This window comes from Trachymyrmex cornetzi, unplaced genomic scaffold (genome assembly GCF_001594075.2).
Source record: "Trachymyrmex cornetzi isolate Tcor2-1 unplaced genomic scaffold, Tcor1.1 scaffold1642, whole genome shotgun sequence".
NCBI lineage: Eukaryota > Metazoa > Arthropoda > Insecta > Hymenoptera > Formicidae > Trachymyrmex > Trachymyrmex cornetzi.
The window spans coordinates 35,255-49,393 of record NW_017296248.1 but is presented as its reverse complement, the minus strand read 5'-3'; the positions used below and the strand labels follow the sequence as shown (position 1 = coordinate 49,393).

The following is a 14,139-nucleotide window of genomic DNA, read 5'->3' as shown; positions in this document are numbered from 1 at the left end:
TGGGGGGGTCATGTTAGATGTCAAAAGATAGCTTTTTTGAAAACATTGAATACGTATATTTTTAGATTTCTGATCCGATGTGTATTTCTCGAGATATTCGACCGTTTCCACACTTTTCGGACACCCTGTATATATCGGAATAAATATTTTAACCACCAACTTAATTATAGTGCGGTCCCACTCTTGTAAAAACAAGCGAGGACGAACTCCCTATGTCCGGCGGAGTTTGCGAAATCGTCCAGCGTTGGACAATCGAACGCCACTAGAACAGGGCTGCGACCGTCCCACAGTAATAATAACGCCGCAACCAGCCGAAACCGCACCTCCCCGAGTACCGACACCACTGCCTGACACCACAACAATCTACACACCAGTTTCTTACTCACCTACACTCACAGACGCACAACCCCTCGACTTGACCATTCCTGGAGTCCAAGAAATCTTGGACTATTCTCCTCCCCTTCTCCTTTTGATCAACTCCCAACTCCCTCTCTCCCTTTTGATCAACTCCCAACTCCCCTTCTTTCCTTTGATCAACTCCCAACTCCCCCTCTTTCCTTTGATCAACTCCCAACTCCCCCTCCTGTCCACCCCGATCCTTAATCCATCGATTGGGATCGGATCTTCCAACTATTTTCGTCCTCCTCCAACGAAGGGGATAGAATAATCACTGTCTTTGTCCCTGGAAATTTCTCCCCTTTCCTCGTCCAACTGAAGCATCTCGTCCCAGCCTGCCCATGGACTATCTTCCTCGCAAATAATACCCGATAATCACTTCCCCTTCCACACACACACACACACACACACACACACACACACACACACACACATACACACACGCACTCAAATCTTGTAAAAATAAAAGATGCATACATGTTCATTCACGAATATTTAGGCTATTTTAATAAAACCTAAGTTAGTTATGTAAATTAGTTTAATTTTTACGAATAAAAGTAAGTTTTTAGTTTTCTCTCATAAAGTCGCATTTAATTTTTAAATCGCCTCACTCGTATCCCGTTCTTTATAACGCCTATGATCGCACAAGGTCCAGTCCCGGGTCAAAAGGATTAAGTTCCTCGACCTAAAAGGTAGGACCGACGTTCGCACTGTCCATCGGAACAGGCGTCATCCCTTCAGGACTTTGACCCACATTCCGGGACTTAAAAGGGTGCTAACGGCTCACAACTGTACGCTTCCGTGCGTATACCTGTGAGATTGAGTCTACCGTCCTTCCATACCCTCTCCATCTTCCTTCTTTCTCTTTCTCTTCAAATAATCATGGTTAGACGTAACATATAATATAACTTAATTATTCTGTATATAAAAGTAAAAGTATATTTATCGAATTAAAAATTCTGTATATAAAAGTATTAAAGTATATTTATCGAATTAAAAAGTCATTAGTATACAAGATACTTTATTCTAGTATATACATACAGGGTGTTTCATAATTTTTATTTAATATTTTAGAGAGTGAAAGAGGATGAAATTGTGAACAAAAGTTCTTTTCCCAGTTTTGGCTCAAACCATTATTTACCGAGTTATTAACGATTAAATTTGATTAATCAGATAGCGCGCAGCTGGAGTATCTAGAAGCATAGTTAAATTTATTCGCATTAATAAATAAATAAATAAATAAATAAATAAATAAATAAATAAATCAGTAAATAGGTAGATAAATAAATAAATAAAATAAAATAATACAAATAAAATATTTAACTAAAATAAAATAAAATGAATGAATGGAATAATTAAATAAAAAATAAAATCAATAAATAAAATTAAATAATCTTTCTAAAATAAAATAAAATAAAATTAGGCATTAATGTAGCGACAGATTATCATTTCAGTTTATGCGTTGCAAGTTCGACTGTGTTCCGCTTTGATGTATTCAATGTATAGATATGGTCTCGATAAACCTAACATTTAATTTAATAATTTACATAATTATTTCTTATTTTTTACCTCTTGCTTTTATTTCCCCTTACAACCGTTTTATCGACAATTGTATTTCTTGCTACGTGTTTCTTGTTTCTACCGAAGTTCGTTAATTTTGATCTCGTGCGACATAATTAAATGACGATTGACAATAAAATTAATTACGTAGATTGAATTAATATTTATTTATTAAGTTCCTCTAGATTATATCTTGAATACATCAAATAATTAAAGGAAGAGGTTAATAAATTATAAACTGCGCGCTGAACACATTCGGACTTGCGACGCAATCATAAATTGAAATAATAATAATTTATTAACAGGGTTGGGAAGTAATGCGTTATTTGGAACGCTGTTACCGTTTTCTTTTTTCAGTAACGATTCTTACTCTTTTCTGTCTATAACGGTAACGGTAACGTCGTTACATTTTTTTTTTACAGTAACGGTAACGAATTTATCCGTTACTTTTACCGTTACTTCAGTTCCCTATTATTTTCTTATTTTATAATTTATTCATAATTTCTTAAAAAATATTTTGTACTTACAAGGGAAGTTTCACAAATGTCCGGAACCGATTTGGTGCTCCATGAAATATGTTGTTAAACACGAAAATCTAAGAGAACATATTTTATTATACGTGCCTTAACTCATGTTTAAGGGGTGAAACACCCCTTTGAAAAAAAATGGTATTTTTCTTTCGGGGCGAATATCGTCGGAAGTATAAAAGATAGAAAAACATTTTTTAAACAGAAGTTGTACGGTTTCAAGAGTACTTTAAAGAAAAAATTTTAATTTTTTTGTTTAACAAAAACCGCTACCACCCATTTCTAAAATCTTAAATTTTCAAATTTTTTCTTTACTAAATTAAAGATTATTTTTTTACGAATTCAACCATGTGTAATAAATTACAACATATCATTTTCGAGAATTAATTATTAACGCTTCTATATGTACGCTATCCATGTTCATATGCGTAAGTAATTGTCGGGACAATGAGATACATAAATTAATGAATAAAGGAATTGACATGATTGATATTTATAACATTACAAATCATATATGATGTTAATAGTTTTTATTATTAGGTGTACAACTTCCGCCGATTTTTTTCTGAAATTCGAGGCTTTATTGTAAAAAACTGGTTATACCTTTATGATTCAAAGTATTGTCTACCGCTGGCCACTACTTTCTCCCATCTTTCGGGTAGCGTACGAATCCCGCGTCGAAAAAACTGGTCATCTTTTGAGGCGATCCACGAATCGATCCAATTTTTTACTTCTTCATAAGACCGGAAGTGCTGGTCAGCCAGGCCGTGTGCCATTGATCGAAACAAGTGATAGTCAGAGGGAGCAACGTCTGGAGAATACGGCGGGTGGGGTAAGACTTCCCATTTCAATGTTTCCAAGTATGTCTTGACCACTTTCGTAACATGGGGTGGAGCATTGTCATGCTGCAAAATCATTTTATCGTGTCTCTCGTTTGTATTGCGGCCGTTTGTCTTTCAATACTCGGTTCAAACGCATTAATTGCGTTCGACACCGATCGCCTGTGATTGTTTCAGTCGGTTTTAACAGCTCATAATATACTACGCCGAAATGGTCACACCAAATACAGAGCATGATCTTGGAGCCGTGAATATTCGGTTTGGCCGTCGACGTGGAACCATGACCGGGAATTCCCCATGATTTTCTGCGCTTGGAATTATCGTAATGAACCCATTTTTCATCCCCAGTCACAATGCGATGCAGAAATCCCTTCCGTCTTTGCCTTTCAAGCAACTGTTCACAAGCGAACAAACGCCGTTCAACATCTCTCGGCTTCAACTCGTACGGCATCCAATTTCCTTGCTTCTGAATCATTCCCATGGCTTTGAGGCGTTTTGAAATGGCTTGTTGAGTCACTCCCAATGATCGTGCCAATTCTTCTTGATTTTGACACGAGTCTTGATCAAGTAATGCTTCCAATTCTGCCTCTTCGAAAACCTTCTCTCTTCCACCGCTATGCCGGTCTTCGACGTCAAAATCACCGTTCTTGAAGCGTTGAAACCACTCACGACACGTTCTTTCACTAATAGCGGCCTCACCATAAGTATTTGAGAGCATTCGATGAGCCTCAGCCGCAGATTTCCTCATATTGAAGCAGAAAATTAGAACCTCCCACAAATGACGAGAATTTGACTCGTAAACTGACATTTTCAATCGAGAATAACTTTATGATGCAAACACAAATCGACTAATGTTGCTGTGGGAATATGTTGACAGATATCCAAGTTTATTGTACGACGTCTATTTATTTCGATCAACACTTACCGCTAAAGCCATCTATAGAAAAACGGCGGAAGCAAAGTTGTACACCTAATATTTCTCCTTAAAATGAGTAAACATCATTTTTCATTCATCTCTGTACATTACTTCCTTATTTAATATCTTAAGATTATTCTCCTAAAGTTATTTTCGATCTTTCGCTTTATTATTTTATTTACTAGTCGTTTACGTAATATAATTTCTAACGTACTTAATAATGAAATAATTTTTAAATGTTTATATATACATTAAATTTAAATTTTGTATCGCTTACTCATTGAGTAAGTAAATAAAAATTTGTAACCGTACTCGCGAGCAACGGCACAACTTCGTCGGCTGTTCTTCATACTCCTCTTACGCAAAAGTATCTCCTTTCTCTCGGTAACTGAATTTTGCGACATCTAGGCGATTTTTCGGCCAAGATTGTAATTCTTATTACTAAGTTGGACGCCAGAGACACGAGAGAGCGTGCCTCTTTCCGAAATCTCCTTACTTTTGCCCGTAACCAATTCGCGACGGCAGGGGTGGGTCGCAAGAGGTGTGGGAAATTTGGCGGATTGCGAGAGAGATAGGCTGCAAGAATAACATACGCGAGGATGTAATAATAAAAACAAGTATTGTATATTTGGAGAAAGATGATAAAGTAAGACTAATGACATCGGCGACGTAATTACAAGTGTTCTCCGGAGCTTCGCTCCTTTGCGCTACTCTATATTCTCGGTACTCGCACAGAGTCGCCAACTTATCTCTAAAGCCCATGGCACATAGAAAACATAAGGCCGTAACGCGTAAGACGTAAGCGAATTGACCAATCATAGTTGAGAACGTAAGCTGCCATATGAAGGCCCGTCTACAATAAACGGAGTAAGAAGTAAGAGTAAGAAATTGACCAATCACAGTCGATTATTCTTCTCACATTCGACTGTGATTGGTCAATTTCTTACTCTTACTTCTTACGCCATGTATTGTAGACGGGCCTTTAGTACGTAAACCGTAAGGCCGTAACATTGAAAAATTTCGTAAGGATGAAATTCTTCCGTTCTATCTCTTACATTTAACCAATCACAGGGCGATTTTTTGATCGTGTGTACATACGTACACCTATGTACGGAGATAAGGTTAAGATAAATTGTAATGAAGGTAATGATTTGATAATGGGATTATCAAATCGAAATGCTAAGATGAATTTTAATACAGAATATTGTACTAACTATGATAGATATAATGATGAAAATGAATATACTGAAAATATTGAAGAATGTGAAAGTGAAGTGGGAAATGTTGAAAAAGGAAGTGATGAATTGCTGATTGATGCAGTGAGAAGTTATCCGCACTTATATAATTCGTCTCTGAAAGAATTTAAGGACACAGAAATGAAACAAAACTCATGGAAGGAAATTCCTGGAATATTGAATTTGTCAAGTAAGATTCTGATTTTGAAACTTTTTATATGAACATGATAATGTAAATGTATTTATGACAAAGTACAGTTGCCAATCAGAACCAACACCAGGTGTTTATGTGAATACAAAAACGAAATCAAGATCAAAATTATCATATTTTAGTGAATGTCATAGTGAAGTACACTAAAATAAAGCAAGTCATTTTATATTGAGATACGTAAGATATGAATTAGCATTGATATATTTCTTGAAAAATGGGCTGGTAGTGGAATCTTGTCATTATTAGTCAAATTGAGTCAATATCTTTTATAAAAATCAAACAAACTATTAAAATAGAATTCGCAGTCTCATTTTGGTGTAAACTGTTCAACGTTCTAACTTGTTGAACAGTTCACCTCAAAATGATAATTGGCGAGATTTCACTATCAGTCCATTTTTCAAAAAAATCAATACATCAATGTTACTTACATCTTACATATCTCAATGTAACTTACTTTATTTCAATATATTTGACATTTAATATATTTCATATGATTGCAATAGGTACTAAAATTTCCATATGATAACGTCGGTCATAATTTATTTTTTTGTATTTATTCAAAATAACCCAAAGCGAAAGATCAAAACATCTAATGTTATTTAATGAAGAATTGTATTCAAACATCTAATGGCTTTGTTTGGCAACAGTACTTTGTGATTTCTGTGGAACCTTATTTTTCTTGTTTCTTTTTTAATATGTTTATATGTGATATGTTTGTTCATGAAGTTGAAGCTTGTCAAAATCGATGGGTACGGTTAGGCGATCGATTTTCAAGGGAGAAACGATCACGTGAGACAGAAACACGGAGTGGTAGTGGAGCCTCTCACAGATCAGGATTTTCATAGTATAACAACATGTTATTTTTGGAACACCATGTAAAACGGAGAAAGTAAGTTTAATTGATATCAAATATATGATAAGTAATATATAAATGTTATTAAGAAGTATAAAATATAATTATTAAGAAATATAAAATATAATAATTAATAAATAGTTATGTATAATGTAACAAATAATACACAATACTAATTATTATCATTTTCTAGATCGTATACAAATGTGCCTAGTCCAGCTGTAAAAAAACATATGTCTTCTTGTGACATCAATATAAGCACGAGTAATATTTCAACATCATGTCAAGCACTTTCAAACATTGAGACAAATAACTCTTTTTCAAATTTATCTAGTTTTACTTTATCCAATCATTACGAAGTACTAAACACTATTCAACAAAATTTAACTTTTTTTCTTTGACTTGCAGAGTGTTATTTCTCGAAGATTTTCGATTGCTGAAATTGAATTCGTGCTTAGAAAAATTCTATCACATCATATTTTCGATAAAAATAGGATAACATCAATTAAATGGGATAACAGAGTGATGATTTTGATCATATTTGAACGACATTGTGTTTAAAAGAATTTAATATTTTCAATTTTCGTCTATATTATCTAAAACTTTACGAGCCAAAGACAAAATTAGTATTGAACACTATAATGAAAATTTATCACATCTTTAATCTCATAACATACTAACATAATCATAGAAAACCTCGATTAATAACTTTATTTCTTTTTAGCCAAATATTCAGAAAAATAATACACAAACTGAAAATGTAATGCAACGTAACAGACTGTTTTCATCATCACCTCAAGGTGAAACATATAATTTTTCTTGCCGAATGAAATGTTACGTCCAGGCCCCAAAAGTATTTTTTGTCTTAATGGAAAGAAGGAATTAGGAGGGGGCCAAGGTAGGGCGCAACTTGTACCGCTTTTTGTGGCTTATCGCTCCGTGGACGCGTGCCACAACTCGGAAGCACTTGTGCGAGTCTTTGGTGCGGGTAAACGCAAATACGAAGCGCTGTTACGCCGCCCAAGACAGTGCCACCGTTGGTCCTTATTTTTGGTCAAGGAACTTAATCCTTATAACCAGGGATAGGACCCGTACGATCTTCGAGGTGAAGGAATGAGTCGGAAGGGCTAGAGAATGAAGGGTGACTCAATTTAAATTACAACTAATATTTAATATAACTTAACAATTTATAGATTACAATATTTTATACATTTCCTAAATTATAAATTGCATTGTATTATCCTTTTTATCTATTAGCATAGTTAATTGACAACGGAGATTACGTGAATATGCCTATGTTTTACTATACGGTTGTATGTGTGTGTGTGTATGGTTGTGATTATGGGGAGGGAGAAGAGGGCCTGTTAGTTTCGATATAGTATTCCAATGATTTCAGGATTTCGTCGTAGTCCGTGTCGTCTTCTGGGGTAACGGGGGAATAGGAAATGGGGGTGAATTTGTAGTGGGAAGGTGATGGGAAGCTGGGAACGGTGATGGCAGAAGATTCCGTCAAGTCTATGAGAGGAATTTCGGAAGTACTGGGGGTGAATTCGTTTTTGGGTTTTTTACAAGAGCTAGCCGGTTGGGTGCGGGGGTCCGTTACAGCGTTTAGGCTCCGGTTAGGAGATGAAGTTCCTTTAAGGAGCGCCTCGATCTTCGCTCTCTTCCGACGCCCCGCACGATGGCGATTACACTTGACCATGGTTTTGGCGGAGAGAGAGAGAAAGTCTAATGAGTCCTTGTGGGAGGAGTCCTCGCAGGATCAGCGGTCGGAGTTGGCTTCTCAGCGCTTCCCTTAGACGGGATGGTGAAATTGAACCGCCAGCTGGTGGTACGCACTTGATCGCGAGAACTCCGCACCAATGATAGTAATTCGTGCAGCACTTCGTCTCGCGAGCGATTAAGTTAATATTCGACTGACTTATTGTCCTCGCGAAGGGCTCTTATATATCATACCTAAGGTACGCTGTTTTTTCGGACTTTGGACTTTGATTCGATGGTGATTCATCCTGTTTTGAGTGTTATTGTTTCGAAATATAGGATTGACTAATGATTTTTCTTTGAATTATTGGGAAAGCCTTTTCTAAAAATAGGAGTGATTACACATATTTCTATGAGTCATACTGCCACTAGGCGTACACGTGTGATAATTAACACATTTAGTATCTACAGTTATTTGGTGATATTAATTATTCCTTCGTTAAGAGTCGATCTTCGATCGGTCACGCTATAGACTCTCTGATACCTTAGGGATTGCATGCATGGAACTGCGAGTGATTCGCAATTGAGAAATAAGTTCTCTCCACGAAAGAAAAGAATCGTGGAGTCGTCAGGACGTAACAGAAATAAGAAATTTAATATCGAGAGATTCAGTACCGAGAGATTCAGTACCGAGAGATATAATACCGAGAGATTCAATACCGAGAGATTCAGTATCGAGAGATTCCGAATCAAGAGATTCAGTACCGAGAGATATAGTACCGAGAGATTCAATACCGAGAGATTCAGTATCGAGAGATTCAGTATCGAGAGATTCAGTATCGAGATTCAGTATCGAGAGATTCAGTATCAAGAGATTCTACACCGTCTCCTGCAGTACCAACAACACCAATTAATATAAATCGTCTATGGCCTTCTTCAGTATCACTTGCTGTTACAGAATATAATTAATTGTGCGTGTACCCTTATTAATACATTAAATCTTAATATTAAAGTAACAAAGGAAAATTACATTTTGTCAATTTAAAAACAATTAGAACGTTTGATTATAATCTTACATCAAGTAACCGTCACATAATAGTCAGTTTAAAATTCAATTTAATTTGCTACTTATAAGGTTGTCAGCGATTGTTTTTTTCTATTTAGTTTAAGTTACAGTAATTATGTCATTATAGTAATTTTGTACATTATTTCTATTTACAATTTATATCTATCTTAGAATTATGTCGTTATTTAAAATTTTTTTTATTTGGTTTCGTTTCCATTTAAAAGATTCCAGAACGTGTAACATTGAATTGTAAGTAAAGTTTCAAAACTAAAATACAATAATTAAAAGATTCTTTATATAATTTAATTTAATTATGATAATTTCAACTATTTACCTTAACTTAACATTTTTTTCTTTTTCTTCTGAATCAGTCATGGAGGAGTATCTTCTGAATAGGACAATGTCCGTCATTTATTTCTCTGTCCGATAATTATTCACACAAAAATGAATTTGTTAAAATGATTCAAAGCTGAGTTCGTTACAAATATAATAACACGAACGACATTTTCCTTTAAATTGATTGAACCTTGAGTTTGTTATATATATAAGCTGTTTTGAAGATTATCTTAACTGTAAGGAAGGGAATCTTGGAAGGAGAAGGAAGAGAAGTGGTAGTGAAGTAAAATATTGCCATCTGTTATTTTTACTCAAAACTATAGACTAATTTACGATTTATTTTTGCATTACCGGTAAATAAGCATTAGGTAACTTATCCGTATCTTTCTGTTCATTAAGTCCTCTCTTTTGCTTCTTAATGTGAACCATTTCAGATATGGAACGCTTATAAAAAAAGGGCTCCAAATCTAAAATCTCCACACCATCCCAATCCATATCATGATTATACTTAATACGATGTTGTGAAACAACTGAAGGATTATTAGCTCTATTGATATCCGCTCTATGTTCTTTAATTCTCGTTTTTAGTTTCCTTTTTGTTTGTCCTACATAAGAACATTCACAATTTAGACAGTTAATTTTATAAACTAAATGACTGTTCTCTATTTTATTGAGTTTATCCTTGCCAGTTATAATAAATTTTGATAAACTATTTGTAGGTTTATACGCGATGTTGATATTATATTTATCATATATATGTTTGAATTTTTCAGTTAAATTGCTAACATAAGGTAGACTAACAAATTTCTTAATATCAATATCCGAGAAGTCGTTGTTATTCATGGTTTTATGTTTAATATTATGCATTAATGATTTAATTCTGTTATTAATGGTACTGAACAAAAATTCTAAGGGATAGCCATTATTCAATAGACTATTAATCATGTCCGTGATGTTATTTGTGTGGAAACTGGGATGTGATAAAAAAATTATTCCGTCAAGCAAGGAAATGACTATACCTTTTTTGTGTGTTATAGGGTGATTTGAATGAAAATTAAGATACCTTCCCGACCAAGTAGGTTTTTTGTATAAATCAAAAATGATTTTTCCATTCTTAACTTTAATTGTAATGTCCAAAAAATTCACTCTACCATCTTCATTCTCTTCTACTGTAAATTTTATCCTATTATGTTGTTCATTAAATAATTTCAACGTATGTTCTATTCTATTATACGGTAAGGCTAAAAGAATGTCGTCGACATATCTAAAATAAATCGGATAAAATGCTCATTTTTAGAATTTAGTTTTGTTGAAAGCCACGTTTACTAATTGTAATTTTGTTTGACACGAGCATAAACATGTGTTGTCAGTTCAAATTTTTCAATATTAGAAATGTTTACGGACCGAATGTGTGTGAATTACTAAATAATTGTGCGAAACTTATTACAAGGAACCTGAAATTAAGAATTAAAACTAGATTTTTAAAAATATGTTTAAGCGAAAATTTAATACCGATGCATTTACAAGGGTTGCTAAAAAATAATTTAATAATGCACCAACAGTCTTTTGTTTCTAATATTAATAGAATTACACTTAATTGTAGTAAAAAATTAATTAGACTAGAATTGAAGGATTCCTATATTGAATTAAATCATAATAGAAGATTATTATTCGGTAATTTAAGACTTAAATTTAAAAAAAGTATTAAGTCCATTAATTATAAAATAGAATTAAACTCTCCACATAATGCAAATAACTTTACGGACAGTTTTCCTCAAACTATCAAAAATATTTCTTCACTAAATGAAAAAAACACAAATTCTAACAATACGTTTAATATCAATATCGATCAGAATGGGTTTGATTCTAATTATAATTTTAATAATATAAATAATAATTGGATTCTAAATACAACTGATACAATAATTCCTAATGAAGTAAAAGAAATTTTACAACTAGGGCATAAATTTAATTTACCAGTTCATAAAAATAATGAAAAAATTATAGTGGAATTCATAAAGAATACGGAATTAAATATATCAAAAATGGATGAAAAAGATAAAAATTCCATAAGGAATGACACCATTTCAATTTTAAACAACAGTCAAACTAAAAGTACAAATAATGACAAGAATTTATTTAGAGGGAAATCAAAATTAATAAAAGAGTTTATTAGTAATAATTCGAATATTTTGATAACGAAAGCCGATAAGGGGAATACCACTGTCATCTTAAATTTAACGGATTATAATGAAAAAATGAACAATACACTTGCAGACAGAGATACATACAAATTATTGAATAGAGATCCGCTAAACAAACTGACCATTGAAATTAGAAATCATTTAATTCAATTGAAAAATAAAAAATACATTGAACATGATGTATATAAAAGGTTGTTGGTTACTGATGGTGTGGTTCCGAGAATCTACGACTTACCGAAAATACATAAAGTTGATATTCCTCTTAGATTAATTGTGAGTTGTGTGAACAGCCCTACATTTCCGTTAGCTAATTTCCTTAAAAATATATTAAATAAGAGTTTGAATAAAAATAAATTGGGATACACTAAAAATAGTTATGAATTAGTAGAAAAATTAAATGGTAGACCAATTGATTCGAATTATAAATTAGGTTCATTTGACATAGTTTCTATGTATACAAATATTCCAATAGAATTAGCAATTGAAGGGATAGCAAACAGATGGGACACAATATCAAACCACACAAACTTACCAATTACAGAATTCATCTCATCATGTAAATTAATTTTAAACTCGACATATTTTCAATTTGAAAAAAAATTCTACAAACAGATTTTCGGTATGCCGATGGGTTCACCACTTTCACCAATTATTTCAGACTTAGTTATGGAGGATATAGAAAAGAAAATTCACTCTACAATTAACATTGAAATTCCGATTTATTTTAGATATGTCGACGACATTCTTTTAGCCTTACCGTATAATAGAATAGAACATACGTTGAAATTATTTAATGAACAACATAATAGGATAAAATTTACAGTAGAAGAGAATGAAGATGGTAGAGTGAATTTTTTGGACATTACAATTAAAGTTAAGAATGGAAAAATCATTTTTGATTTATACAAAAAACCTACTTGGTCGGGAAGGTATCTTAATTTTCATTCAAATCACCCTATAACACACAAAAAAGGTATAGTCATTTCCTTGCTTGACGGAATAATTTTTTTATCACATCCCAGTTTCCACACAAATAACATCACGGACATGATTAATAGTCTATTGAATAATGGCTATCCCTTAGAATTTTTGTTCAGTACCATTAATAACAGAATTAAATCATTAATGCATAATATTAAACATAAAACCATGAATAACAACGACTTCTCGGATATTGATATTAAGAAATTTGTTAGTCTACCTTATGTTAGCAATTTAACTGAAAAATTCAAACATATATATGATAAATATAATATCAACATCGCGTATAAACCTACAAATAGTTTATCAAAATTTATTATAACTGGCAAGGATAATACTAAATTCTAAAAATGAGCATTTGCCACACACTGGATTTTTTCAGTGAATAATTTATCTATTAATTGATATGCATGTATGCAGTTATTTAATACGATACATATAATACAAAGCCATAACAATTAATAATAAAATGAATATAAACGTTTCGGCCTTTAATATGGCCTTCTTCAGTATCACTTGCTGTTACAGAATATAATTAATTGTGCGTGTACCCTTATTAATACATTAAATCTTAATATTAAAGTAACAAAGGAACATTACATTTTGTCAATTTAAAAACAATTAGAACGTTTGATTATAATCTTACATCAAGTAACCGTCATATAATAGTCAGTTTAAAATTCAATTTAATTTGCTACTTATAAGGTTGTCAGCGATTGTTTTTTTCTATTTAGTTTAAGACTATATTAGTTTGAATCATTTTTAACAAATTCATTTTTGTGTGAATAATTATCGGACAGAGAAATAAATGACGGACATTGTCCTATTCAGAAGCTACTCCTCCATGATTGATTCAGAAGAAAAAGAAAAAAATGTTAAGTTAAGGTAAATAGTTGGAATTATCATAATTAAATTAAATTATATAAGGAATCTTTTAATTATTGTATTCTAGTTTTGGAACTTCACTTACAATTCAATGTTACACGTTCTGGAATCTTTTAAATGGAAACGAAACCAAATAAAAAAATTTTAAATAACGACATAATTCTAAGATAGATATAAATTGTAAATAGAAATAATGTACAAAATTACTATAATGACATAATTACTGTAACTTAAACTAAATAGAAAAAAACAATCGCTGACAACCTTATAAGTAGCAAATTAAATTGAATTTTAAACTGACTATTATGTGACGGTTACTTGATGTAAGATTATAATCAAACGTTCTAATTGTTTTTAAATTGACAAAATGTAATTTTCCTTTGTTACTTTAATATTAAGATTTAATGTATTAATAAGGGTACACGCACA

The 14,139-nt window shown here is 32.6% G+C and overlaps 1 pseudogene; it reads left to right on the top strand.

Annotated features, from left to right (window-relative positions):
* The first annotated feature begins 5,403 nt into the window (after positions 1 to 5,403).
* LOC108758994 (uncharacterized) lies at positions 5,404 to 7,659 on the top strand (annotated as a pseudogene).
* Positions 7,660 to 14,139: the final 6,480 nt, after the last annotated feature.